Genomic DNA, 26,490 nt, shown 5'->3' on the forward strand with positions numbered 1-26,490 from the left:
GTTGCAGTTTGCATATCTGGTAAGTGGTAGATCTAGGATTTTGAACTTGATCTCTGACTGCAGAGCCTGTGGTATTAGTCATTGATGAGTATGGATGGCCACTGTGATATGAGTCATCGCCACCAAAGGTCATGGCAGGAGCTTTGCGGCTCTGTTCTCCTGCTTCTCCAGAGTTGAAGCCATATTCATGTTTCAGGTGATGCTTGGGGCTATGATTAAAATTAGGCAAGCCCATTTTTATAGCTTAATTAATACTATAATTGTGCTATAGAGCAAACACCAAAAAAATTTCTCTAGTTTGAAAATACTAGGTAAGGCAGCAAAACCTAGGATAAATAGGAGGCTAGTGGGGTTGACAGGAAGGAAGAAATGACCACTTACATTATCTCAGATAATTCTTGAGACACCTTTGGGAAATAAATGCTATGATTTCTATTTTTCACTGGAGGAAACTGAAGATCATTGACTTTAAATGATTTGCTTAACTGGGAAGTGGCAGAGCCAGGATTCCAATCTGGTTCTGACTCTAAAGAATTCACTTTGTTATGTTCCATTATCTCTCAAAAATACTCCGATATAGGCACACTATTCATTGAACAAGTTATTTGTGGTTTAGGTTGAGAACACATGAAGTATTTTTAATACTCTTTCTGTGGGAAAGAGAAGTATAAAACCAATTTAAAAATTAAATTCTGGAACACAGCTTATTTGAAATGAGAACTACCTACTTTGACACCAGAAAGAAAGAGAAAAAACCACACTTGAATTGTGATGATAACTTTACATCTAGATTTTTAAGGTTGTGAAATATATTGTACACAACATGCAAAATGTTTATTGAGTCAGCAATATTAGCATCAGCAGGTTGGAGAAAGCTGTAATATGAAGTGAATATGCATTCTTGTGATTTGCTTTTTTTGGATTATTTTATACTGATGAATTCTTTTTTTAAAAAAAAGAGTTGTGTTTCAAAGAGCGAGAAATGAGAAAAGATATTTGAAATGGGAAAATGATAAGAGCATTTATTGAAAGAACTTGAGATTTAAAGAAATTGAAAATCTTTATATCTGCCATTGAAGCAAAAGAAAAACGTTATTTACTATTAAGTGGGAATTGAGGGCTGCTGTCTTGAGAAGTCTGCTTTTCATATTATTGCTACAATATCTAAGGCCAGGCTACACTATTCAGGATTTGACATTTCACTAGAGAACACAGGATACTGACATATTTAGAATGTATCTTCAGTACAGCTTCTTTAGCCTTTGCCCTGGGTTTTGATCTTTCTAGCTACTCTGGCTTATGATTTATAGGGTAAAAAACTGCAAGGGATCTTAGTCACCCTCTAGCCCAGTTCCCCATATTTTACCAGTGAGGACAATTAATTGAAAGAAAGCAATTTGCTCAACGTAGAGCTGCAAAAAAAAGTATGCCAAGAGCTGCACCTAAATGTACCTTTTTTAAAATTCAATACTATTCAGTTATAATCTTATTTACTGAGATCTAGTTCAAAGATGGAAGCTCTTTTACATCTAGCCCAAAATATTTATTCTCAATTGTAAAATCAATTTTTAAATGATAAAATTACCACATTCTAATTGTAGGTAATTCAAATTCTTTAGAAGAATGTAAAATAAAAGGTCTCTCCTGTAGTTATTGGTATACTCTCCATATTTTCTATGCATATACAAATATATAAGGATAAATATAGATATGTGCATATACAAACTTTTATATATTTTTTTCACTAAAGGGATCTCATTATAACAATTCTTAACCACTTTCTTTAAAACGTTTAAAACTCAGACATCATTTCTTATCAGTACATAAAGATTGACTTCATTGCTTTATTCACACAATGGTTGCATCACATCCTTTTGGGTGGTTTTAAACATGTCCACAAATTCTTGTACGTTACTCCCATGAAAAGGTATAATCTTATTCCCCTCATCTTGAATATGAGTGTAACTTAGTGAATTGTTTCTAGGGTATAGAATGTGAGACAAATTGAAGTTGTCTTCTTTTATTTTCTTTTCACAAACATCCTTGGATATACAACTTTCCATATTTGTGCATATATTATTTTTGAGAAGTAGGGTGCTGGTCAAAGAGCATCCACAGTTAAAATTTTGAAAAATGTCATTTCTAGTGAATGAAGAGTAACATATTTTTATACATTATTTTTCTGTTTTCTGTTCATGTCTATTGACCATTTCTCTAATGGACTGTTGGTCTTTTTGCTTTTGGTGTAATTAAATGTAAGTACTCTACAGACTGCCTGAATTTGAATTCTGGTCCTGGCACTTTCTAACTGTGCGACCACAAGCAAATTATATTTAGGTTATTTATGCCTCAGTTTCTTTACTCATTAATGGGGATAGTAGTGGTACTTATAGGATTATATTGAAGATTAAGTGAGTTTATGTATGTAAAGCACTAGAGTAGTACTGGAGACCGAGAGAGTGCTGTTATGATTTTATGTATTCAAAATTAGCTCCTTATAATATGTATTTAATTTTGTTTATGATATTTTCAGCTACATAGATTTCTTTTTAAAGTTGAGGTTAAGACATATCCAGTAAAGGGGACACATCGTAAGTGTACAAACATTTAAATCAATATATAAAACATTCCTAGTATCTGAGAGGGTTCTCACATTCTCCTCCCAAGCACTATTCCTCCCAAAATAACCACTATATCAAACCCTATCACCATAGATTAGTTTTAACTGATCTTGGACTTCAAATAAGCGGAATTATACAGCATGCTCCTTCTTTCAGTATATGTTTTTCAGATTTATTCAACTTTTAATTTCTTTATCTTTCTTGTATTTATTTCTGCCTTTTATTATTTTCTGCTTCTTAATTTGCTGTTTTTTTTCTATTAAGATAATGGCTTTCCATTATATTCATTTAGCTTATAGATTTCATTCTAAGTATTGTTTTAGTTCCATCTCACAAGTTTTAAAATGTTGAATTTTTGGCCAGGTATGGTCGCTCACACCTGTAATCCCAGCACTTTGGGAGGCCGAGGTGGGTGGATCACCTGAGGTCAGGAGTTCTAGATCAGCCTGGCCAACATGGTGAAACCCTGTCTCTACTAAAAATACAAAAGTTAGCCGGGCGTGGTGGTGAGCACCTGTAATCCCAGCTCCTCAGGTGGCTGAGGCAGGAGAATCACTTGAATCCAGGAGGCAGAGGTTGCAGTGAACCAAGATTATGCTACTGCACTCCAGCCTGGGTGACACAGCGAGACTCTGTCTCAAAAAAAAAAAAAAAAAAAAGCACTTTGGGAGGCTGAGGCAGGTAGATCATGAGGTCAGGAGATCGAGACCATCCTGGCTAACACGGTAAAACCCTGTCTCTACTAAAAATACAAAAAATTAGCCGGGCGTGGTGGCAGGCGCCTGTAGTCCCAGCTACTCAGGAGGCTGAGGCAGGAGAGTGGCGTGAACCCGGGAGGTGGAGCTTGCAGTGAGCCGAGATGGTGCCACTGCACTCCAGCCTGGGTGACAGAGTGCGACTGCATCTCAAAAAAAAAAAAAAAAAAAAAAAAAAAAAAATTGAATTTCTATGACCAATCAGTTTGAAATACTTTCTAAATTTCATTGTCATTTCTTGTTTGACCACAAGGGATTTATGTTTGTTGTTAAGTTTCTAAACATTTGGTGGTTTTTCACTACATTCAACCATTCTGTGACCTTGTGTTTAAAATGCACCTTTTAAAATATTGCTTTTTAAAATCCAGTTTGTCATTGCCTTTACATTGGATTATTTTCTACATATTTAATGCAATTTCAATGCATAGTTGGTTTTATCCATCATCTTATTTATTTCTTACATGTCCCATGTGCTTTTCTTTTTCTGTTCTTTCTTTAGGTTTTGATGACAAGCTTAAAAAATTTTTTGCTGAGTGGCTGGCAAGATGGCCAAATAGGAACAGCTCCAGCCTGCAGCTCCCAGTGAGATCAACGCAGAAGGTGGGTGATTTCTGCATTTCCAACTGAGGTACCCGGCTCATCTCACTGGGACTAGTTAGACAGTGGGTGCAGCCCATGGAGAGCAAGCTGAAGCGGGGTGGGGCATCACCTCACCAAGGAAGTACAAGGGGTTGGGGAACTCCCTGCCCTAGCCAAGGGAAGCCGGGAGGGACTGTGCCATGAGGAACGTGTATTCTGGCCCAGATGCTATGCTTTTCATGGTCTTCACAACCTGCAGACCAGGAGAGTCTCTCGGGTGACCACACCACCAGGTCCCTGGGTTTCAAGCACAAAACTGCATGGCTGTTTGGGCAGACACCTAGCTAGCTGCAGAGTTTTTTGTTATTTTTTTGTTTTTTTTTTCATACCCTAGTGGTGCCTGGAATGCCAGAGAGACAGAACCATTCACTCCCTGGAAAGGGGGCTGAAACCAGGGAGCCAAGTGGTCTAGCTCAGTGGATCCCACCCCCATGGAGCCCAGCAAGGTAAGATCCACTGGCTTGAAATTCTCGCTGCCAGCACAGTAGTCTGAAGTTGACCTGGGACACTTGAACTTGGTAGGGGGAGGGACATCCATCATTACTGAGGCTTGAGTAGGCGGTTTTCCCATCACAGTGTAAACAAAGCTGCCTGGAATTTCGAACTGGACGGAGCGCACTGCAGCTTGAGAAAGCCGCTGTAGCCAGATTGCCTCTCTAGATTCCTTCTCTCTCTAGGGCATCTCTGAAAGAAAGGCAGAAGCCCCAGTCAGGGGCTTATATATAAAACTCCCATCACCCTGGGACAGAGCACCTGGAGGAAGGGGCAGATGTGGGCACAGCTTCAGCAGACTTGAACGTTCCTTCCCGCCAGCTATAAAGAGAGCAGTGGATCTCCCACCACAGAGCTCTGCTAAGGGACAGACTGCCCCCTCACGTGGGCCCCTGGCCCCCGTGCCTCCTGACTGGGAGATACCTCCTAGCAGGGGTCAACAGACATCTCATACAGGAGAGCTCTGGCTGGCATCTTGGGGGTGCCCCTTTGGGACGAAGCTTCCAGAGGTAGGAACAGGGAGCAATCTTTGCTGTTCTGCAGTCTCTGCTGGTGATACCAGAACAGGGCCTGGAATGGACCTCCAGCAAACTCCAGCAGACCTGCGGCAGAGAGGCCTGACTGTTAGAAGGAAAACTAACAAACAGAAAGGAATAGCATCAACATCAACAAAAAGGACATCCACACAAAAACCCCATCTGAAGATCACCAACATCAACAGACCTAATGAAGATGAATCCACAAAAATGAGGAAAAACCAGTGCAAAAAGGCTGAAAATTCCAAAAACTAGAATGCCTCTTCTCCTCCAAAAGATCACCACTCCTCGCAGGAAGGGAACAAAACTGGATGGAGAATGAGTTTGATGAATTTTGATATTACCTACCTTCAGAAGGTAGGTAATAACAAACTCTTCTGAGCTAAAGGAGCATGTTCTAACCCAATGTAAGGAAGCTAAGAACCTTGAAAAAAGGTTAGATGAATTGCTAACTAGAATAACCAGTTTAGAGAAGAACATAAATGAACTGATGGAGCTGAAAAACATAGCATGAGAACTTCGTGAAGCATATACAAGTATCAACAGTTGAATCGATCAAGCAGAAGAAAGGCTATCAGAGATTGAAGATCAACTCAATGAAATAAAGTGTGAAGACAAGATTAGAGAAAAAATAAATGAAAAGGAATGAACAAAGCCTCCAAGACATATGGGACTATGTGAAAAGACCAAACCTACATTTGATTGGTGTACCTGAAAGTGATGGGGAGAATGGAACCAAGTTGGAAAACACTCTGCAGGATATTATCCAGGAGAACTTCATCAACCTAGCAAGGCAGGCCAACACTCAAATTCAGGAAATACAGAGAACACATCAAAACTACTCCTTGAGAAGAGCAACCCCAAGACACGTAATTGTCAGATTCACCAAGGTTGAAATGAAGGAAAAAGTGTTAAGGGCAGCCAGAGAGAAAGGTCAGGTTACCCACAAAGGGAAGCCCATCAGACTAACAGTGGATCTCTCGGCAGAAACTCTACAAGCCAGAAGAGAGTGGGGGCCAATATTCAACATTCTTAAAGAAAAGTATTTTCAACCCAGAATTTCATATCCAGCCAAACGAAGCTTCATAAGTGAAGGAGAAATAAAATCCTCTACAGACAAGCAAATGCTGAGAGATTTTGTCACCACCAGGCCTGCCTGACAAGAGCTCCTGAAGGAAGGACTAATTATGGAAAGGAAAAACTGCTACCAGCCAGTGCAAAAACAAACCAAATTGTGAAGACCATAGACACTATGAAGAAACTACATCAACTAACGGGCAAAATAACCAGCTAACATCATAATGAAAGGATCAGATTCACACAAAACAGTATTAACCTTAAATGCAAATGGGCTAAATGCCCCAGTTAAAAGACACAGACTGGCAAATTGGATAAAGAGTCAAGACCCATCAGTGTGCCATATTCAGGAGACCCATCTCACATACAAAGACACACATAGGCTGAAGATAAAGGGATGGAGGAAAATTTATGAAGCAAATGGAAAGAAAACAAAAAGCAGGGATTGCAATCCTCGTCTCTGATAAAGCAGACTTGAAACCAACAAAGATCAAAAGAGACAAAGAAGGGCATTACACAATGTAAAGGGATCAATTCAACAAGAGGAGCTAACAGTCCTAAATATATATGCACCCAATACAGGAGCACCCAGATTCATAAAGCAAGTCCTGAAATACCTACAAAGAGACTTAGACTCCCACACAATAATAGTGGGAGACTTTTACACCCCACTGTCAATATTAGACAGATCAACAAGACAGAAAATTAACAAGGATATTCAGGACTTGAACTCAGCTCCAGACCAAGCGGACCTAAGAGACATCTACAGAACTCTTCACCCCAAATCAACAGAATATACATTCTTCTCAGCACCACATTGCACTTATTCTAAAATTGACCACATAATTGGAAGTAAAACACTCCTCACCAAATGCAAAAGAATAAGAATCATAACAAACAGTCTCTCAGACTGTGGTGCAATCAAATTAGATTTCAGGATTAAGAAACTCACTGAGAACCATAAAAGTACTTGGAAACTGAACAACCTGCTCCTGAATGATTACTGGGTAAATAACAAAATTAAGGCAGAAATAAATAAGTTTTTTTGAAACCGATGAGAACAAAGAAACAAAGTACCTGAATCTCAGGGACACAGCAAAAACAGTATTTAGAGAGAAATTTAGAGCACTAAGTGCCCACAGGAGAATGCAGAAATGATCTAAAATTGACACCCTAACATCACAATTAAAAGAACTAGAGAAGCAGGAGCAAAGAAATTCAAAAGCTAGCAGAAGGCAAGAAGTAGCTAAGATCAGAGCAGAACTGAAGGAGATAGAGACATGAAAAACCCTTCAAAAAAATCAGTGAATCCGGAAGCTGTTTTTTTTGAAAAGATTAACAAAGTAGATAGACTGCTAGCCAGACTAATAAAGAAGAAAAGAGAGAAGAATCAAATAGACACAAAAAAAATGATAAAGGGCAGATCGCCACTGATCCCACAGAAATACAGACTACCTTCAGAGAATACTATAAACACCTCTACGCAAATAAACTAGAAAATCTAGAAGAAATGGCTAAATTCCTGGACACATACACCCTCCCAAGACTAAACCAGGAAGAAATCAAACCCCTGAATAGACCAATAACAAGTTCTGAAATTGAGGCAGTATTTAACAGCCCAAGAACCAAAAAACGCCCAGGACCAGACGGATTCACAGCCGAATTCTACCAGATGTACAAAGAGGAGCTGGTACTATTCCTTCTGAAACTATTCCAAACAATAGAAAAAGGACTCCTCTCTAACGCATTTTATGAGGCCAGCATCATCCTGATAGCAAAACCTGGCAGAGACACAACAAAAAAAGAAAATTTCAGGCTAATATCCCTGATGAACATCGATGCAAAAATCTTCAATAAAATACAGGCAAACCGAATCCAGCAGCACATCAAAAAGCTTATCCATCACGATCAAGTTGGCTTCATTTCTGGGATACAAGGCTGGTTCTACATGCGCAAATCAATAAATGTAATCCATCACATAAACAGAACCAATGATAAAAACCACATGATTATCTCAGTAGATGCAGAAAAGGCCTTCAATCAAATTCAACACCCCTTCATGCTAAAAACTCTCAATAAACTAGGTATTGATGGAACGTATCTCAAAATAATAAGAGCTATTTATGACAAACCCACAGCCAATATCATACTGAATGGGCAAAAGCTGGAAGCATTCCCTTTGAAAACTGGCACAAGACAAGGATGCCATTTCTCACCACTCCTATTCAACATAGTATTGGAAGTTCTGGCCAGGGCAATCAGGCAAGAGAAAGCAACAAAGTGTACTCGGATAGGAAGAGAGGGAGTCAAATTGTCTCTGTTTGCAGATGGCATGGTTATATATTTAGAAAACCCCATTGTCTCATTCCAAAATCTCCTTAAGCTGATAAGCAACTTCAGCAAAGTCTCGAGATACAAAATTAATGTGCAAAAATCACAAGCATTCCTATACACCAATAACAGACAAACGGAGAGCCAAATCATGAGTGAACTCCCATTTATAATTGCTACAAAGAGAATAAAATACCTAGTAATACAACTTACAAGGGATGTGAAGGACCTCTTCAAGAAGAACTACAAACCACTGCTCAAGGAAATATGAGAGGACACAAATAAATGGAAAATGGAAAAAACATTCTACACTCATGGATAGGAAGAATCAATATCATGAAAATGGCCATACTTCCCAAAGTAATTTATAGATTTATTGCTATCCCCATCAAGCTACCACTGACTTTCTTCACAGAATTAGAAGAAACTACTTTAAATTTCATGTGGAACCAAAAAAGATCTCGTATAGCCAAGACAGTCCTAAGCAAAAAGAACAAAGCTGGAGGCATCACAATACCTGACTTTAAACTATACTACAAGGCTACAGTAACCAAAACAGCATGGTATTGGTCCCAAAACAGGTATATAGACTAATGGAACAGAACAGAGGCCTCAGAAAAATACCACCACACATCTACAATTACCTGATCTTTGACAAACCTTACAAAAACAAGAAATGGGGAAAATATTCCCTATTTAATAGATGGTGTTGGGAAAACTGGCTAGCCATATGCAGAAAACTAAAACTGGACCCCTTCCTTACACCTTATACAAAAATTAACTCAAGATGGATTAAAGACTTAAAGCCTAAAACCATAAAAACCCTGGAAGAAAACCTAGGCAATGCCATTCAGGACACAGGCATGGGCAAAGACTTTATGACTAAAACACCAGAAGCAATGGCAACAAAAGCCAAAATTGACAAATGGGATCTAATTAAACTAAAGAGCTTCTGCACAGCAAAAGAAACTATCATCAGAGTGAACAGGCAACCTACAGAATGGGAGAAAATTTTTGCAATCTATCCATCTGACAAATGGCTAATATCCAGAATCTACAAGGAACTTAAAGAAATTTACAAGAAAGCGGAATAGGAACAGCTCCGGTCTACAGCTCCCAGCGTGAGTGAGGCAGCAGACGGGTGATTTCTGCATTTCCATCTGAGGTACCAGGTTCATCTCACTAGGGAGTGCCAGACAGTGGGCGCAGGCCAGTGGGTGCGCGCACCGTGCGCGAGCCGAAGCAGGGCGAGGCATTGCCTCACCTGGGAAGCGCAAGGGGTCAGGGAGTTCCCTTTCCGAGTCAAAGAAAGGGGTGATGGACGCACCTGGAAAATCGGGTCACTCCCACCCGAATATTGCGCTTTTCAGACCGGCTTAAAAAACGGCGCACCACGAGACTATATCCCACACCTGGCTCGGAGGGTCCTACGCCCACGGAATCTCGCTGATTGCTAGCACAGCAGTCCAAGATCAAACTGCAAGGCGGCAGCGAGGCTGGGGGAGGGGCGCCCGCCATTGCCCAGGCTTGCTTAGGTAAACAAAGCAGCCTGGAAGCTCCAACTGGGTGGAGCCCACCACAGCTCAAGGAGGCCTGCCTGCCTCTGTAGGCTCCACCTCTGGGGGCAGGGCACAGACAAACAAAAAGACAGCAGTAACCTCTGCAGACTTCAATGTCCCTGTCTGACAGCTTTGAAGAGAGCAGTGGTTCTCCCAGCACGCAGCTGGAGATCTGAGAACGGGCAGACTGCCTCCTCAAGTGGGTCCCTGACCCCTGACCCCCGAGCAGCCTAACTGGGAGGCACCCCCCAGCAGGGGCACACTGACACCTCACACGGCAGGGTATTCCAACAGACCTGCAGCTGAGGGTCCTGTCTGTTAGAAGGAAAACTAACAAACAGAAAGGACATCCACACCGAAAACCCATCTGTACATCACCATCATCAAAGACCAAAAGTAGATAAAACCACAAAGATGGGGAGAAAACAGAACAGAAAAACTGGAAACTCTAAAACGCAGAGCGCCTCTCCTCCTCCAAAGGAACGCAGTTCCTCACCAGCAACGGAACAAAGCTGGATGGAGAATGATTTTGACGAGCTGAGAGAAGAAGGCTTCAGACGATCAAGTTACTCTGAGCTACGGGAGGATATTCAAACCAAAGGCAAAGAAGTTGAAAACTTTGAAAAAAATTTAGACGAATGTATAACTAGAATAACCAATACAGAGAAGTGCTTAAAGGAGCTGATGGAGCTGAAAACCAAGGCTCGAGAACTACGTGAAGAATGCAGAAGCCTCAGGAGCCAATGCGATCAACTGGAAGAAAGGGTATCAGCAACGGAAGATGAAATGAATGAAATGAAGCGAGAAGGGAAGTTTAGAGAAAAAAGAATAAAAAGAAATGAGCAAAGCCTCCAAGAAATATGGGACTATGTGAAAAGACCAAATCTACGTCTGATTGGTGTACCTGAAAGTGACGGGGAGAATGGAACCAAGTTGGAAAACACTCTGCAGGATATTATCCAGGAGAACTTCCCCAATCTAGCAAGGCAGGCCAACGTTCAGATTCAGGAAATACAGAGAACACCACAAAGATACTCCTCGAGAAGAGCAACTCCAAGACACATAATTGTCAGATTCACCAAAGTTGAAATGAAGGAAAAAATGTTAAGGGCAGCCAGAGAGAAAGGTCGGGTTACCCTCAAAGGGAAGCCCATCAGACTAACAGCGGATCTCTCGGCAGAAACCCTACAAGCCAGAAGAGAGTGGGGGCCAATATTCAACATTCTTAAAGAAAAGAATTTTCAACCCAGAATTTCATATCCAGCCAAACTAAGCTTCATAAGTGAAGGAGAAATAAAATACTTTACAGACAAGCAAATGCTGACCGATTTTGTCACCACCAGGCCTGCCCTAAAAGAGCTCCTGAAGGAAGCGCTAAACATGGAAAGGAAGAACCAGTACCAGCCGCTGCAAAATCATGCCAAAATGTAAAGACCATCGAGACTAGGAAGAAACTGCATCAACTAACGAGCAAAATCAACAGCTAACATCATAATGACAGGATCAAATTCACTCATAACAATATTAACTTTAAATGTAAATGGACTAAATTCTCCAATTAAAAGACACAGACTGGCAAGTTGGATAAAGAGTCAAGACCCATCAGTGTGCGGTATTCAGGAAACCCATCTCATGTGCAGAGACACATATAGGCTCAAAATAAAAGGATGGAGGAAGATCTACCAAGCAAATGGAAAACAAAAAAAGGCAGGGGTTGCAATCCTAGTCTCTGATAAAACAGACTTTAAACCAACAAAGATCAAAAGAGACAAAGAAGGCCATTACATAATGGTAAAGGGATCAATTCAACAAGAGGAGCTAACTATCCTAAATATATATGCACCCAATACAGGAGCACCCAGATTCATAAAGCAAGTCCTGAGTGACCTACAAAGAGACTTAGACTCCCACACATTAATAATGGGAGACTTTAACACCCCACTGTCAACATTAGACAGATCAACGAGACAGAAAGTCAACAAGGATACCCAGGAATTGAACTCAGCTCTGCACCAAGTGGACCTAATAGACATCTACAGAAGTCTCCACCCCAAATCAACAGAATATACATTTTTTTCAGCACCACACCACACCTATTCCAAAATTGACCACATACTTGGAAGTAAAGCTCTCCTCAGCAAATGTAAAAGAACAGAAATTATAACAAACTCTCTCTCAGACCACAGTGCAATCAAACTAGAACTCAGGATTAAGAATCTCACTCAAAGCCGCTCAACTACATGGAAACTGAACAACCTGCTCCTGAATGACTACTGGGTACATAACGAAATGAAGGCAGAGATAAAGATGTTCTTTGAAACCAACGAGAACAAAGACACAACATACCAAAATCTCTGGGACGCATTCAAAGCAGTGTGTAGAGGGAAATTTATAGCACTAAATGCCCACAAGAGAAAGCAGGAAAGATCCAAAATTGACACCCTAACATCACAATTAAAAGAACTAGAAAAGCAAGAGCAAACACATTCAAAAGCTAGCAGAAGGCAAGAAATAACTAAAATCAGAGCAGAACTGAAGGAAATAGAGACACAAAAAACCCTTCAAAAAATCAATGAATCCAGGAGCTGGTTTTTTGAAAGGATCAACAAAATTGATAGACCGCTAGCAAGACTAATAAAGAAAAAAAGAGAGAAGAATCAAATAGACACGATAAAAAATAATAAAGGGGATATCATCACCGATCCCACAGAAATACAAACTACCATCAGAGAATACTACAAACACCTCTATGCAAATAAACTAGAAAATCTAGAAGAAATGGATACATTCCTCGACACATACACTCTCCCAAGACTAAACCAGGAAGAAGTTGAATCTCTGAATAGACCAATAACAGGAGCTGAAATTGTGGCAATAATCAATAGTTTACCAACCAAAAAGAGTCCAGGACCAGATGGATTCACAGCCGAATTCTACGAGAGGTACAAGGAGGAACTGGTACCATTCCTTCTGAAACTATTCCAATCAATAGAAAAAGAGGGAATCCTCCCTAACTCATTTTATGAGGCCAACATCATTCTGATACCAAAGCCGGGCAGAGACAGAACCAAAAAAGAGAATTTTAGACCAATATCCTTGATGAACATTGATGCAAAAATCCTCAATAAAATACTGGCAAACCGAATCCAGCAGCACATCAAAAAGCTTATCCACCATGATCAAGTGGGCTTCATCCCTGGGATGCAAGGCTGGTTCAATATACGCAAATCAATAAATGTAATCCAGCATATAAACAGAGGCAAAGACAAAAACCACATGATTACCTCAATAGATGCAGAAAAAGCCTTTGACAAAATTCAACAACCCTTCATGCTAAAAACTCTCAATAAATTAGGTATTGATGGGATGTATTTCAAAATAATAAGAGCTATCTATGACAAACCCACAGCCAATATCATACTGAATGGGCAAAAACTGGAAGCATTCCCTTTGAAAACTGGCACAAGACAGGGATGCCCTCTCTCACCGCTCCTATTCAACATAATGTTGGAAGTTCTGGCCAGGGCAATCAGGCAGGAGAAGGAAATAAAGGGTATTCAATTAGGAAAAGAGGAAGTCAAATTGTCCCTGTTTGCAGACGACATGATTGTTTATCTAGAAAACCCCATCGTCTCAGCCCAAAATCTCCTTAAGCTGATAAGCAACTTCAGCAAAGTCTCAGGATACAAAATCAATGTACAAAAATCACAAGCATTCCTATACACCAACAACAGACAAACAGAGAGCCAAATCATGAGTGAACTCCCATTCACAATTGCTTCAAAGAGAATAAAATACCTAGGAATCCAACTTACAAGGGATGTGAAGGACCTCTTCAAGGAGAACTACAAACCACTGCTCAAGGAAATAAAAGAGGATACAAACAAATGGAAGAACATTCCATGCTCATGGGTAGGAAGAATCAATATCGTGAAAATGGCCATACTACCCAAGGTAATTTACAGATTCAATGCCATCCCCATCAAGCTACCAATGACTTTCTTCACAGAATTGGAAAAAACTACTTTAAAGTTCATATGGAACCAAAAAAGAGCCCGCATCGCCAAGTCAATCCTAAGCCAAAAGAACAAAGCTGGAGGCATCATGCCAACTGACTTCAAACTATACTACAAGGCTACAGTAACCAAAACATCATGGTACTGGTACCAAAACAGAGATATAGATCAATGGAACAGAACAGAGCCCTCAGAAATAATGCCACTTCCCTACAACTATCTGATCTTTGACAAACCTGAGAAAAACAAGCAATGGGGAAAGGATTCCCTATTTAATAAATGGTGCTGGGAAAACTGGCTAGCCATATGTAGAAAGCTGAAACTGGATCCCTTCCTTACACCTTATACAAAAATCAATTCAAGATGGATTAAAGATTTAAACGTTAGACCTAAAACCATAAAAACCCTAGAAGAAAACCTAGGCATTACCATTCAGGACATAGGCGTGGGCAAGGACTTCATGTCCAAAACACCAAAAGCAATGGCAACAAAAGACAAAATTGACGAATGGGATCTAATTAAACTAAAGAGCTTCTGCACAGCAAAAGAAACTACCATCAGAGTGAACAGGCAACCTACAGCATGGGAGAAAATTTTCGCAATCTACTCATCTGACAAAGGGCTAATATCCAGAATCTACAATGAACTCAAACAAATTTACAAGAAAAAAACAAACAACCCCATCAAAAAGTGGGCGAGGGACATGAACAGACACTTCTCAAAAGAAGACATTTATGCAGCCAAAAAACACATGAAAAAATGCTCATCATCACTGGCCATCAGAGAAATGCAAATCAAAACCACTATGAGATATCATCTCACACCAGTTAGAATGGCAATCATTCAAAAGTCAGGAAACAACAGACTTTGATTTCTTATACAATATTCGTTCAGCATGTTAACTTTATCAGAGACTTCCTGAGAAAATGTTTCCAACTATCCAGAGATGGCTGGGTGGGGGAAATTTGTATCTGTTTCTGTTGTAATCCTTGAAGAATATTATACACCTTGATGGCTAGGACTTGCTTTCACTCGTGTGGATCTTTGATCCCTGGCACATAGAGCTCAGTATATAGTGTGCTCAATAAATTTGGCATTCCTGCTATTGCTTAAACATACAAGCACATTTCCAGCTCAGGGCCTGTGCTCTTGAAATTCTCTCTTCTTAAAATGTTTTATTCTTAAGTATTCTCATGGCTCATATCCTCACTTTATTCAGGTTTCTGCTAAAATGTCATCTCCCCAGAGGGGCCTGTTCTAAACGACTAAACCTTAAAATCGTCGATAGGATGCACTCACACATAACTCACACAATCTCCCTTGCTTCTTTTTTTTTTTTTTTCCTCTATAGGATTTACCATTATCTTAAAAATTTATTCATTCACTTATAGTCTCCCTCATTAGAATGTAAGCCATCACAGGGACAGGAACTTTGTATATTGTCAATATATAGAACAGACCTGGAATATTGTAGCCATTTGATAAATATTAGTTAAATGAATGATTAAATTATTTGATTAATCTCTGCTCTCCTCCAAAACATACACACACACACATAGATTCAACTATACATTTAATGAAAATTAAGGACATCATCTTTCTTATTTATCATTGCATTCTAGCAGTCAGTGCTTAAAAATATTTGTTGAATGTCTAAATGAGGAAGTGTTATGTGTGTGACTATCAGTTGCTTTGCCGGCATGTTTTGTGCACTGTTTGTCATTGACAGCCTGTCTGATAGTTTCTTTTAGTCTTTACTATGTTAAAAGAAAATAATTCCCTTACCTTGTATTTATTTTTGTGTTTATATTTGACATAAAATTTTAGAGAGTAGGAACTTTGCAGGAGAGCCACACTTGATTCTCTGGGAGAATTTAATGAGTAATTTAGTTTACATTTTCTTCCTCTGCTTTATTAGACCTTGAAAATGATAATGAGATTTAACTTCAAATTACAGTTTATGTACAGCCCTCAAATCTCAGCCCCTAATCTCTCCACCCAGCCTTATCCCCTCTCCCAGTCTGGTGCAAATTTGGATTCTTACAAAACGTTATTTGCTAGAGGCAAGTAGCCCAGTTTTCCGCTCCTTGGACCCTTCTCCAATGCATCTATTTCCAGGGTCGGCTGCTGGAGGGTGAATAATTCTCTGTCATAATTCAAAGAACAGGAAGCCCTGAAGCAATCCAGGTGCCTAAAGAGGCACATGAAAAGAGACAATATAGTAGAATAAAGAAGAGGAAAGTCCATGAATTTTTTACTTACCGTGCTTTTTTCTTATTCCCAATTCTCTACTTAGCATCCTACGACTGCATTTTAAATAATATTGAGGTTTTGGGTGACTACAAACTAAAATTGTAAACTTTTCCAAACTGAGATTTTCTACTGTACTCTTGACTATTGTTATTCAAATTTAACAATTTTCAGGTAGATAGGTGCAGCGAACCACCATGGCACACATTTACCTATGTAACAAACCTGCACACATCCTGCATATGTACCCTAAAACTTAAAATAAAAATAAATAGGGCAGAAAAAAATAAAACACTGTTCTTTTTTTCCTTTCCTTTTTTTTTTTTTTGAGACGGAGTTTCGCTCTGTCGCTCAGGCTGGAGTGCAGTGGCGCGATCTCGGTTCTCTGCAAGCTCCACCTCCCGGGTTCACGCCATTCTCCAGTCTCAGCCTCCTGAGTAGCTGGGAATACAGGCGCCACCACCACGCCCGGCTAATTTTTTGTATTTTTAGTAGAGACGGGGGTTTCACCGTGTTAGCCAGGATGGTCTTGATCTCCTGACCTCGTGATCTGCCCACCTCGACCTCCCAAAGTGGTGGGATTACAGGCGTGAGACACCGCGCCTGGCAACAATTTTCAATTGTGTATACTTGTACCCTTACGATCTTAGGTGTAAATATTTCCCTCAGCAAACGTCTCCTAAATAAGGGTCTGTGGGGACAATATATTGGAGGGGAGGAAGATTATAGTAAGTACATCTAATTGGTCTGAAATAGTAACTATCATTCTGAAAAAATGAACAATATATTCCTTTATTAGCCAAATTAGACATGTTCAGTTAGTGACCTATCATATTTGCCAATTTGAAGATGATGTTCTAATGTTCTATAAAACTTTTTCAAAGTTAAGGACTAAATATTATAGACCTCATAAAAATAGCCATATTTAATCTGTAATATAGCCAATATATTTACAGTCAACCTAAAGGTTCTTATTATGTTTATGTCAGATAATTTCAAAAACCTGACTAGTTTGTTAATGACAATTTTAAAGTTAGGTGTTTGTAATGAAGACACAGCTTTTATAATACAGGTCATAGATTAATACTTAAACACATCTATCCTACTTAATGTGTGAAATATAAATAATAGTAGAAAAAGACCCAGAATATGTTAATGTTAGTGTCTTTCTCCATGACTAAAAACTTATCTGAGTTACTGAAAGTTATACAGAATTTTCTTGAGAATTTTGATACTTTTCTCATTAGTACATTCTTTGATTTTTCTTAGAAAAAGCCATTTTTTGAATGCCTCCAACAGAATGGCTTGGGCTCTAATAACCAGGTGTATGAAATATGCTCTGCAAGATATGCATGTGTGTGTGTGTTTTTTTGTTGTACACATACATATACATGTAATTCTTTGAAAATTATTCTTATTTAATTATTAATTCTATTTAAAATTTTTTATAATTCCGGTTACAGTTCTTTATTTTGTGCCTGGATTTGATGGCTATTTTTAGTTTTTCATCATTTAATCCTGTTCAGTTGAAGAATCCTCTCTACTCCTTCTTAGCTGAGTGGACTCTACTTGCCATTTATCTTCACAAATATCTGCTTTGGCGTCCATCCTATCTAGTTCTCAGTTCACACATGTCACCCCTGACATCCCTCACTTCTGTTTGTATGGCTCCATGAGTGGTCTGTGTGGTCATGGGATCCCATGCTGGGTGGAGGCACTGAAATCACCATGGTGCTGACACCCAACTGCCTAGATTCTCTATTCATGTTTTTTGTCTGCAATCTTGGTGACACTCCAGGGCTTTGCCTAGAAACAGGACACAGAGCCCATAAATGGGAGCCCCATGTCACCCTTCCACACCTGTTCAGCCCTCATCTCTGATACCTACACCCTCACTATGTCTCCTCCATCTCTCTCTCCCTTCTTTAGTGGGGGAGTCTTTTCTGTCTAGGGACTCAAGGCACCACTCTCTTTTATTATTTCTCTCATTTCTGAGGTTAGGAGTAGTCTCAGTTCACCAGGTCATCTTAGGACTTTAGGCTTTTGGAAAGCAAAGCTAGGAAGATACTTTATTTCCCCCCATTTGACTCTGCCATAGCCCTCACAAAATATAGCTATTCTCAGTCAGTATGGAAGAAGACAGGGCACCTGAGCTAGTGTGGCATGGGGAAGCAAAATGGAAAAAATGCATGATAGTGTTTTACACATGACTTAATATTTCAAATATGTTACTCTACTCAAAGGTACTAATGATGTGAAGTTCCTGGATTTGACACTGACTTAACCCAGTAGGCATCCCACCATATAAAAAGTCTGGCAGTACAGGATTCAACAATATACCGCAAGCAATTATTTTACAGATGAAGATCAATAAAATGAGCAGTACTCAGGGAAGAAATGGGGGATATTACAGCATAAATCAATAAAAATTTTAGATAACAGAGTAAATTTTCTGCTAAACTGTCCTACAAACTTTGGCCTTTATTTATTCTGGGCTTCTCATTTGGCCATACATTTTTATAAAAAATTATAAAAGTAAGTTTATTTTCTAAACAATAATCATGTATCATATTTCCCTTCTTTCCACGTGGTATTGGAATAGCAGCAGGCATTGTTAAGGTCTAACCAAGGGGAAGTTGAGTTGGGGATACACTGGACATTTTGGATTATAGGGGCAGGGCCAGAAGTCTTAGGACAATTGGAGTGTGTTCACAGTGCCTGGTGTAGGAATTATGAGGGTAGTGGGGAAGAAACAAGGTTTGAAGCATAAAACGCCAGAAGTGAATCTATGGGAAACAATTTTTTTCCACCAGACATAAAAAATTACCGGGGAAGCTGGTGGTGTGATCCAATCTTAGTCTAAAGGCCTGAGAACTTGAGGAGCTGATGTTAGAATTATGAGTCCATTGTCAAAGGCCTGAGAACCGAAGGGGTCACTGATATTAGGTCCTGGAGTCCAAAGGCCTGAGAATCTAGAATTCTCGTGTCCAAGGTCAGGAAAAGATGGATGCTCCAGCTCCAGAAGAGAGAAAGTAAATTTTTCCTTTCTCTGCCTTTGTCTTCTATCTGGGCCCTCAAGGGATTGAATGACATCTACTCACATTGATGAGGATAGATCTTTTTTGCTGAAGCTAGCTATTCAAATGCTAATCTTTTCCAAAAACACCTTCATAGATATATCCAAAAAGAGTGTTTTACCAACTCTCAGGGCGTCCCTTAGCCCAGTCAAGTTGGCATCAATAATTAATCATCACATCAGGTTTGTAAAATTTATAATTTATTTTCCCACTCTACGTAAGTATTAGTGCATATATCTAATTCAATCTAATTCATTTGTTAGTATTCATTGATTTTATGATTTATTTTTCTTTAACTCAAGACCATTAAAATTGTGTAAATTTCAGTCCCTAAGTTATTGAATCTGCTCTGATTAACTGACATTTTATATATTAAATTGTTCATTTTTAAATTTTTTGTCACCTCCCACATAACAAGCTCTATGTGTGTAGAAACTGTTTTGTCCTCAACTGTATCACCAGCACATGGAACCATGACAGCACATAGAAGGCACTTGATTAATATTTATTAAATGAATGAGTAAACAGTGCTACCTTGAGGATGGGTTATCAGTATTTCTTCAGTTATTTTGATAATTCTTTTTTTTTAATTAATTTATTTATTTTTATTGATCATTCTTGGGTGTTTCTCACAGAGGGGGATTTGGCAGGGTCATAGGACAATAGTGGAGGGAGGGTCAGCAGATAAACAAGTGAACAAAGGTCTCTGGTTTTCCTATGCAGAGGACCCTGCGGCCTTCCGTAGTGTTTGTGTCCCTGGGTATTTGAGATTAGGGAGTGGTGATGACTCTTAACGAGCATGCTGCCTTCAAGCATCTGTATAACAAAGCACATCTTGCACCACCCTTAATCCATTTAACCCTGAGTGGACACAGCACATGTTTCAGAGAGCACAGAGTTGGGGGTAAGGTCACCGATCAACAGGATCACAAGGCAGAAGAATTTTTCCTAGTACAGAACAAAATGAAAAGTCTCCCGTGTCTACCTCCCTCTACACAGACATGGCAACCATCCGATCTCTCAATCCCTTCCCCGCCTTTCCCCCGCTTCTATTCCACAAAACCGCCATTGTCATCATGGCCCATTCCCAATGAGCTGCCGGGTACACCTCCCAGACGGGGCGGTGGCCGGGCAGAGGGGCTCCTCACTTCCCAGTAGGGGCGGCCGGGCAGAGGCGCCCCTCATCTCCCGGACCAGGCGGCTGGCCGGGCGGGGGGCTGACCCCCCACCTCCCTCCCAGACGGGGCGGCTGGCCAGGCAGAGGGGCTCCTCACTTCCCAGTAGGGGCGGCCGGGCAGAGGCGCCCCTCACCTCCCGGACGGGGCGGCTGGCCGGGTGGGGGGCTAACCCCCCCACCTCCCTCCCGGATGGGGCGGCTGGCCTGGCGGGGGGCTGACCCCCCCACCTCCTTCCCGGACCGGGCGGCTGGCCGGGCAGAGGGGCTCCTCACTTCCCAGTAGGGACGGCCGGGCAGAGGCGCCCCTCACCTCCTGGACGGGGCGGCTGGCCGGGCAGGGGGGCTGACCCCCCCACCTCCCTCCCGGACGGGGTGGCTGGCCGGGCAGAGGGGCTCCTCACTTCCCAGTAGGGGCGGCCAGGCAGAGGCGCCCCTCACCTCCCGGACGGGGCGGCTGGCTGGGCGGGGGGCTGACCCCCCCACCTCCCTCCCGGATGGGGCGGCTGGCCTGGCAGGGGGCTGACCCCCCCACCTCCCTCCCGGATGGGGTGGCTGGCCGGGCGGGGGGCTGACCCCCCCACCTCCCTCCCAGACGGGGTGGCTGGCCAGGCGGGGGGCTGACCCCCCCACCTCCCTCCCGGACGGGGCGGCTGGCCGGGCGGGGGGCTGACCCCCCCACCTCCCTCCCGGACGGGGCGGCTGGCCGGGCGGGGGGCTGACCCCCCACCTCCCTCCCGGACGGGGCGGCTGGCCTGGTGGGGGCTGACCCCCACCTCCCTCCTGGATGGGGTGGCTGCCGGGCAGAGACGCTCCTCACTTCCCAGACGGGGTGGCTGCCGGGCGGAGGGGCTCCTCACTTCTCGTATGGGGTGGTTGCCAGGCGGAGGGTCTCCTCACTTCTCAGACGGGGCGGCTGGGCAGAGACGCTCCTCACCTCCCAGACGGGGTTGCGGCCGGGTAGAGGCGCTCCTCACTTCCCAGACGGGGCGGCGGGGCAGAGGCGCTCCCCACATCTCAGATGATGGGCGGCTGGGCAGAGACGCTCCTCACTTCCTAGATGGGATGGCGGCCGGGCAGAGACGCTCCTCACTTTCCAGACTGGGTAGGCAGGCAGAGGGGCTCCTCACGTCCTAGATGATGGGCAGCCAGGCAGAGACGCTCCTCACTTCCCAGACGGGGTGGCGGCCCGGCAGAGGCTGCAATCTCGGCACTTTGGGAGGCCAAGGCAGGCGGCATGCTTCGCCGGGTGGTCAGAGCTATTCGCCCATAGTCCGTAGCCCAGAGCCGGGGCTGCTCGGCTCTCCGTCCCGGGGGGCCGGGGCCGGGCTGGACGCGTGCGAGCCTCTCATCGCCGCCTTCCAGCGCAGCCACCCGAGCCGCCGCCGCCGCCGCCGCCGCCGCCGCCTCCCTCCATGGCTGCGGCGCCGCCACCCCTGATAATTCTTATTGATGGCTTATGCTGTGAATTTGCAATGGTTTGCTGAATAAATGCTCTATCAAACATAATAAAGGCATTTTGTGCTATTTTCAAAATTTACCATTTAGCATGTGCTTCTTAACAGAACTAAATGAGAGGAAACACAGTGCTGCCATTAACTCAACTATTTCTTCCCATTAAATCATTTTATGCAGACAAAACAATGTACTCATCAACCTGTTTAGTACTCAAATCAATCAAAATCAAATTGGGTAGAAATTAGCCAAGGCCACCTATTTCATTAGGTATTTATTGTGTACCTGTTACATATCTAGCATAGAGCCAGGCATTTGGGGAGATAGTCAATAACTATATAGGACTTTATTTCTTCTTTAAGGGCAGCAAAAACGTTCTCTATTTCCTATATACTAGATGCTTAGTGTGATAGATTTTTGACTTGTTAGTTTGACTGGGCTGAACTATAGTCCCCAGGATTCCCTATATGTGTCTGGCTAGGGCAGGTTACAAAGGTTATTCTCTCATGAGAAAATAGAGAGGCAATGGTCATTTTGTAACATACATATAACTTCTTCCAGTTATTAAAATACGAATCTAGACACTGCTGTGAAGATATTTTGCAGATGTGATTAAAGTTTCTAATCAGACTTTAAGTTAATGAAGAAGAAGATTATTCAGGGTGAATCTGAATTATTTGGAAAGCTTTTAGAAGAGGACTTAGGCTTTTCCTAAGTCAAGGACTCCAGATAGCTGCTGCGTCTGTAGTTGTTCTCCCTTCTCTGTGGATCTTTCTTTCTGACCATTACCTGTGAACAGGAAGCTTCAGTTCATGCCTGTGTGGTTCCAGCCAGCTTGTCTTCTGCCTATGGACTTTGAACTTACTTGGCCAGTCCCTGCAATTGTACTAGCCAGTTCCTTGTAATAAATATATCTCCTTCTAGTTCTGTTTCTCTGGTTGGACCTGATTAATACACCAGTAAATATTTTTGACAAGACATATTCTCTCTCTCAAGGAGTTCACAATCTCACAGGTGAACTGGTTCATCAGATGAAAAGCATAGATAATAGCTCAAGATCATCTTTGTTATAAGCCAAAATGTGTGACACAGAAAGTAAGCACTGTAGCATGGCAGAATAATGAAAGGTCAATATGGCTAAGAATTAGTGGAAAAGCTTTTACAAATAAAATAGAATTTAAATTTGTTCATGAAGGAAGAATAAAATTTAAAAAGTCAGAGAAAAGAGAGAAAGCCATTGTCTTTTGTAAACAGAATTAGCATAGTTGTTGAGATAAAAATTAGTATCTTGAATACAGAGAGTAGCGAAGTAATTTAACTTTTGACTAACACCTCACTTAACCCTTCACCTTTGTTGTCCTTCAACAAGCAACTAGAGAATCTAATAATGTCTTTAATTTATTGTGAATCAGCACCAAGAAAATGCCAAGTATTCGATTCTAATGATCTTTAAAGATCATTAATAGCAATGTTACGTTTTGTCTTATGTGTTCAAACTAAAGTCAAGAATCCTGAGTAAAGTGGGGTCTTTTTTAAAAGAAAAAGAAATAAAGGATTAAGAGCATAGCAATGAAAATAGAGATCACATCCTCTGAGCCTAAAAAATAGTCTTTAGCTTCAAACTCAGCCTTCAACTCCCCACCATCGAACCACTGATGAGTGGGTTAATATTTGACCCATCAGTGAGCCTCCAAGGCTCAGCTTTAAACTCTTCTGATTTCTCTTCTGACTGGCTGGTGCCCAGGTCATCCTGGTTGTTAAATATTTTAAAGGGCATTTCCTCAGTTACTAATTTTACATCTATTATCTATCGTTCAGAACTGCTGAAATCTGTCATCTCTGATGTTTTTTTCTGATTTCTTTTGTATTGGGGGTTTATGCCTTAGTGATCCTAATACTGTGATTTCAGTAGAGTGCCAGGAGGAAGAACAGATAAATACATTTAGTCAGCATATTTCATTTAACTGTAGATTTGTTTAGTAACCTTGAAGCATGCCAAAAGCATCCTCTAGAATAGGGTTTATATAAAAGTGTACTGTGGAATGTTGTTAGCAAGCGCTGTAGAACATACATAAGCGTTCCTTCATCCAGAAAGTGTGGAAATGTTGGATTAAACAAATTCACGTTTTGTTTTGTTTTCTGCTAGCTCTTTACTGCCTTTTCTGTGCTATTGTTCATTATTAATTTCCAAGCCAGGGTTAAAATATCGCACGTTTCTTTTTCCTTACAGAATTCTTCCAACTTTTAAATGGAACACAAGTGTCCTTTTAAGGTAATAACACCTTATTATGAGCACTATTTTAGAAAGTGATGCACAAATTGGGAGCTCTTCCGCAGGATCACCTGAGGTCCATTGTGCACCCAACACTCTTTTAGATGGGAACCAAAGTCTCCTCTACATTTCAGCAAAGAAACTGGGAACTGTATATCCCAGAATCCCCTTCCCTGAGTAGTCCCGGGTTTGAATTTGCCAATGAAAGAAACTTGGAAGAAAATAATTATTCTTTGGATATAGTTGCAGCCAGATGTATGGTCAGAGGTGAGTGCTTGAGAACCACCAGTTTAGTGGTTTTAGTCTGAGTTTGTTCATAAGACCTTTCTAGAGACACCAGAGAATTGCAGCAACTTCCAGATAAGACCTTCAACCAACCACTTCAGTGCTTTAGGCTGAGATGACTTCTTTAACCTTCAGAGGCAGGACCCCTAAATGTTGGTAGAAGCTTCTCTATCTCTGTTCTTCTGTTTTCCAACAGAAGTATAAACCCCTAATTCTTTATTATGTGCATCCTTAAGATCCATGATACACAGGGTGGTTTCTGTTTTCCTGATGAACCACAACTGACTCAATACTAATGGTGTCAGTGAGACAGTCAGAAATATTTATGTAGTTACCTATTCAAATATTGGAATAACTACTTATAATTCATGAAATTTACTCAATTTCAGGAAGCCAATGTTTAGAGTATTTTTTCTATATCCTTTTCCAGTTTACCCAAAGGTGTCAGCATTACTGAAGTCACAAAGACCTTGGCCAGTGTATGTAAATTGAACTTTGAAAAAAAATTAGCATTATAATATGCTACAGATGGTATATCAAACTCAAATAAACTAATAATATTGAATTAGCAAGCTTTCTTACTGGAAAAATACCTCTTGAACATTGGTAGAGCATAAAGACTAACTTGAAATTAAAGGGCAAAAACCAACACAAGCAAAATGATATTAAAAAAAAAAAGCCCAGCTGGACATGGTGGCTCATGCCTCTAATCCCAACACTTTGGGAGGCCAAGACCAGAGGATTGCTTGAGCACAGGAGTTCGAGACCAGCCTGGACAACAAAGTGGGATCCTGTCTATAAAAAAATAAAAAAATTAGCCAGGCATGGTGGCACACATCTGTAGTCCCAGCTACTCAGAAGGCTGAGGTATGAGGACTGCTTGAGTCCAGGAGTTTGAGGCTGCAGTGAGCGGTGATTGTGCCACTGCACTCCATGAGACCCTGTCTCAAAAAAAAATAAATAAATAAATAAAGAAGAGAAAGCAGTCCAACAGCTTTCTGCTTTCTAGATCAGGATATATAAATAAGTACTCTCATATCTCTATCTCTGTTCACTCCAAATATGCATTCATTCAGCTTCAACCTGAAGGGATATTCATCTTTGAACACTGTGTACAGTAGTCTCCCCTTATCTGTGGGGAAACAGTCCAAAATCCCTAGTGAATTCCTGAATCCGTGGATAGTACCAAACTCTATATATGCGATGTCTTTTTCTATACATACATAAGCTATGATAAAGTTTAATTTACAAATTAGGCCTGTTAAGATATTAACAAAAATAACTAATAATAAAATAGAACAATTAATATACTGTAATAAAAGTTATGTGAATGTGGTCTGTCTCTCCCTCTCAAAATACCTTATTATACTGTAATCACCTGTTTCCAGACTCTGGTTGACCATGAGTAGTTGAAACTATAAAAAACAAAACCCTGGATATAAGGGGAGAACTACTAATGTATTACAATCACCTTGTTCTTCAATAGATAGATTTATTCTAGAGACTAGAACTCTATGCATTATGACCTCCTACAGAGCCAGGACAAGGCCTAGTTTATTTTCTTTGCACAGGAACTTGAACAATACAGAGTTAAGTACTGAAAATGTTTCCCTGAATTGATTTTGGAGGTCAGATATTGACTTGTCTTTTCTGCTCTGTGCATATCTTGCTTTCTGCTCCATTTGTGACATGGAAGGTCAAGTAGACACAACTGAAGACCAGTTAAATCTAAGTTAAATATCCTCTCACCTAGGCCAAAGACAGTTGGACAGAACAATAGAGCTGCTCATTCAGGGACTGATCTTTGAGTTCTTTTTTGAATAAGTAATGTGTTTTCAGAGCTTCCCAATCTGTGAAAGATCATAAAGAATCACACAGTTTATTTACATTTCAGTCAATCAATGATAATGTATTAGGCACTTCCTATGTGCCTAGCATTGTAAAAGTTGCC

The 26,490-nt window shown here is 41.1% G+C and overlaps 1 long non-coding RNA gene across 1 annotated transcript in view; it reads left to right on the forward strand.

The window, feature by feature from the left end:
• LOC129143520 (uncharacterized) overlaps positions 1-25,195 on the forward strand; it is a 105,294-nt gene extending 80,099 nt beyond the window's left edge. Inside the window, exons 2-5 of the long non-coding RNA XR_010155686.1 lie at positions 3,876-3,976; positions 4,350-4,461; positions 24,213-24,254; positions 24,970-25,195. This is a non-coding gene — a long non-coding RNA (uncharacterized LOC129143520). The remainder of the gene's footprint in view (positions 1-3,875; positions 3,977-4,349; positions 4,462-24,212; positions 24,255-24,969) is intronic.
• The last annotated feature ends 1,295 nt before the right edge of the window (positions 25,196-26,490 follow it).

The sequence above is a fragment of the Pan troglodytes genome, chromosome 2 (assembly GCF_028858775.2).
Source record: "Pan troglodytes isolate AG18354 chromosome 2, NHGRI_mPanTro3-v2.0_pri, whole genome shotgun sequence".
Lineage (NCBI taxonomy): Eukaryota > Metazoa > Chordata > Mammalia > Primates > Hominidae > Pan > Pan troglodytes.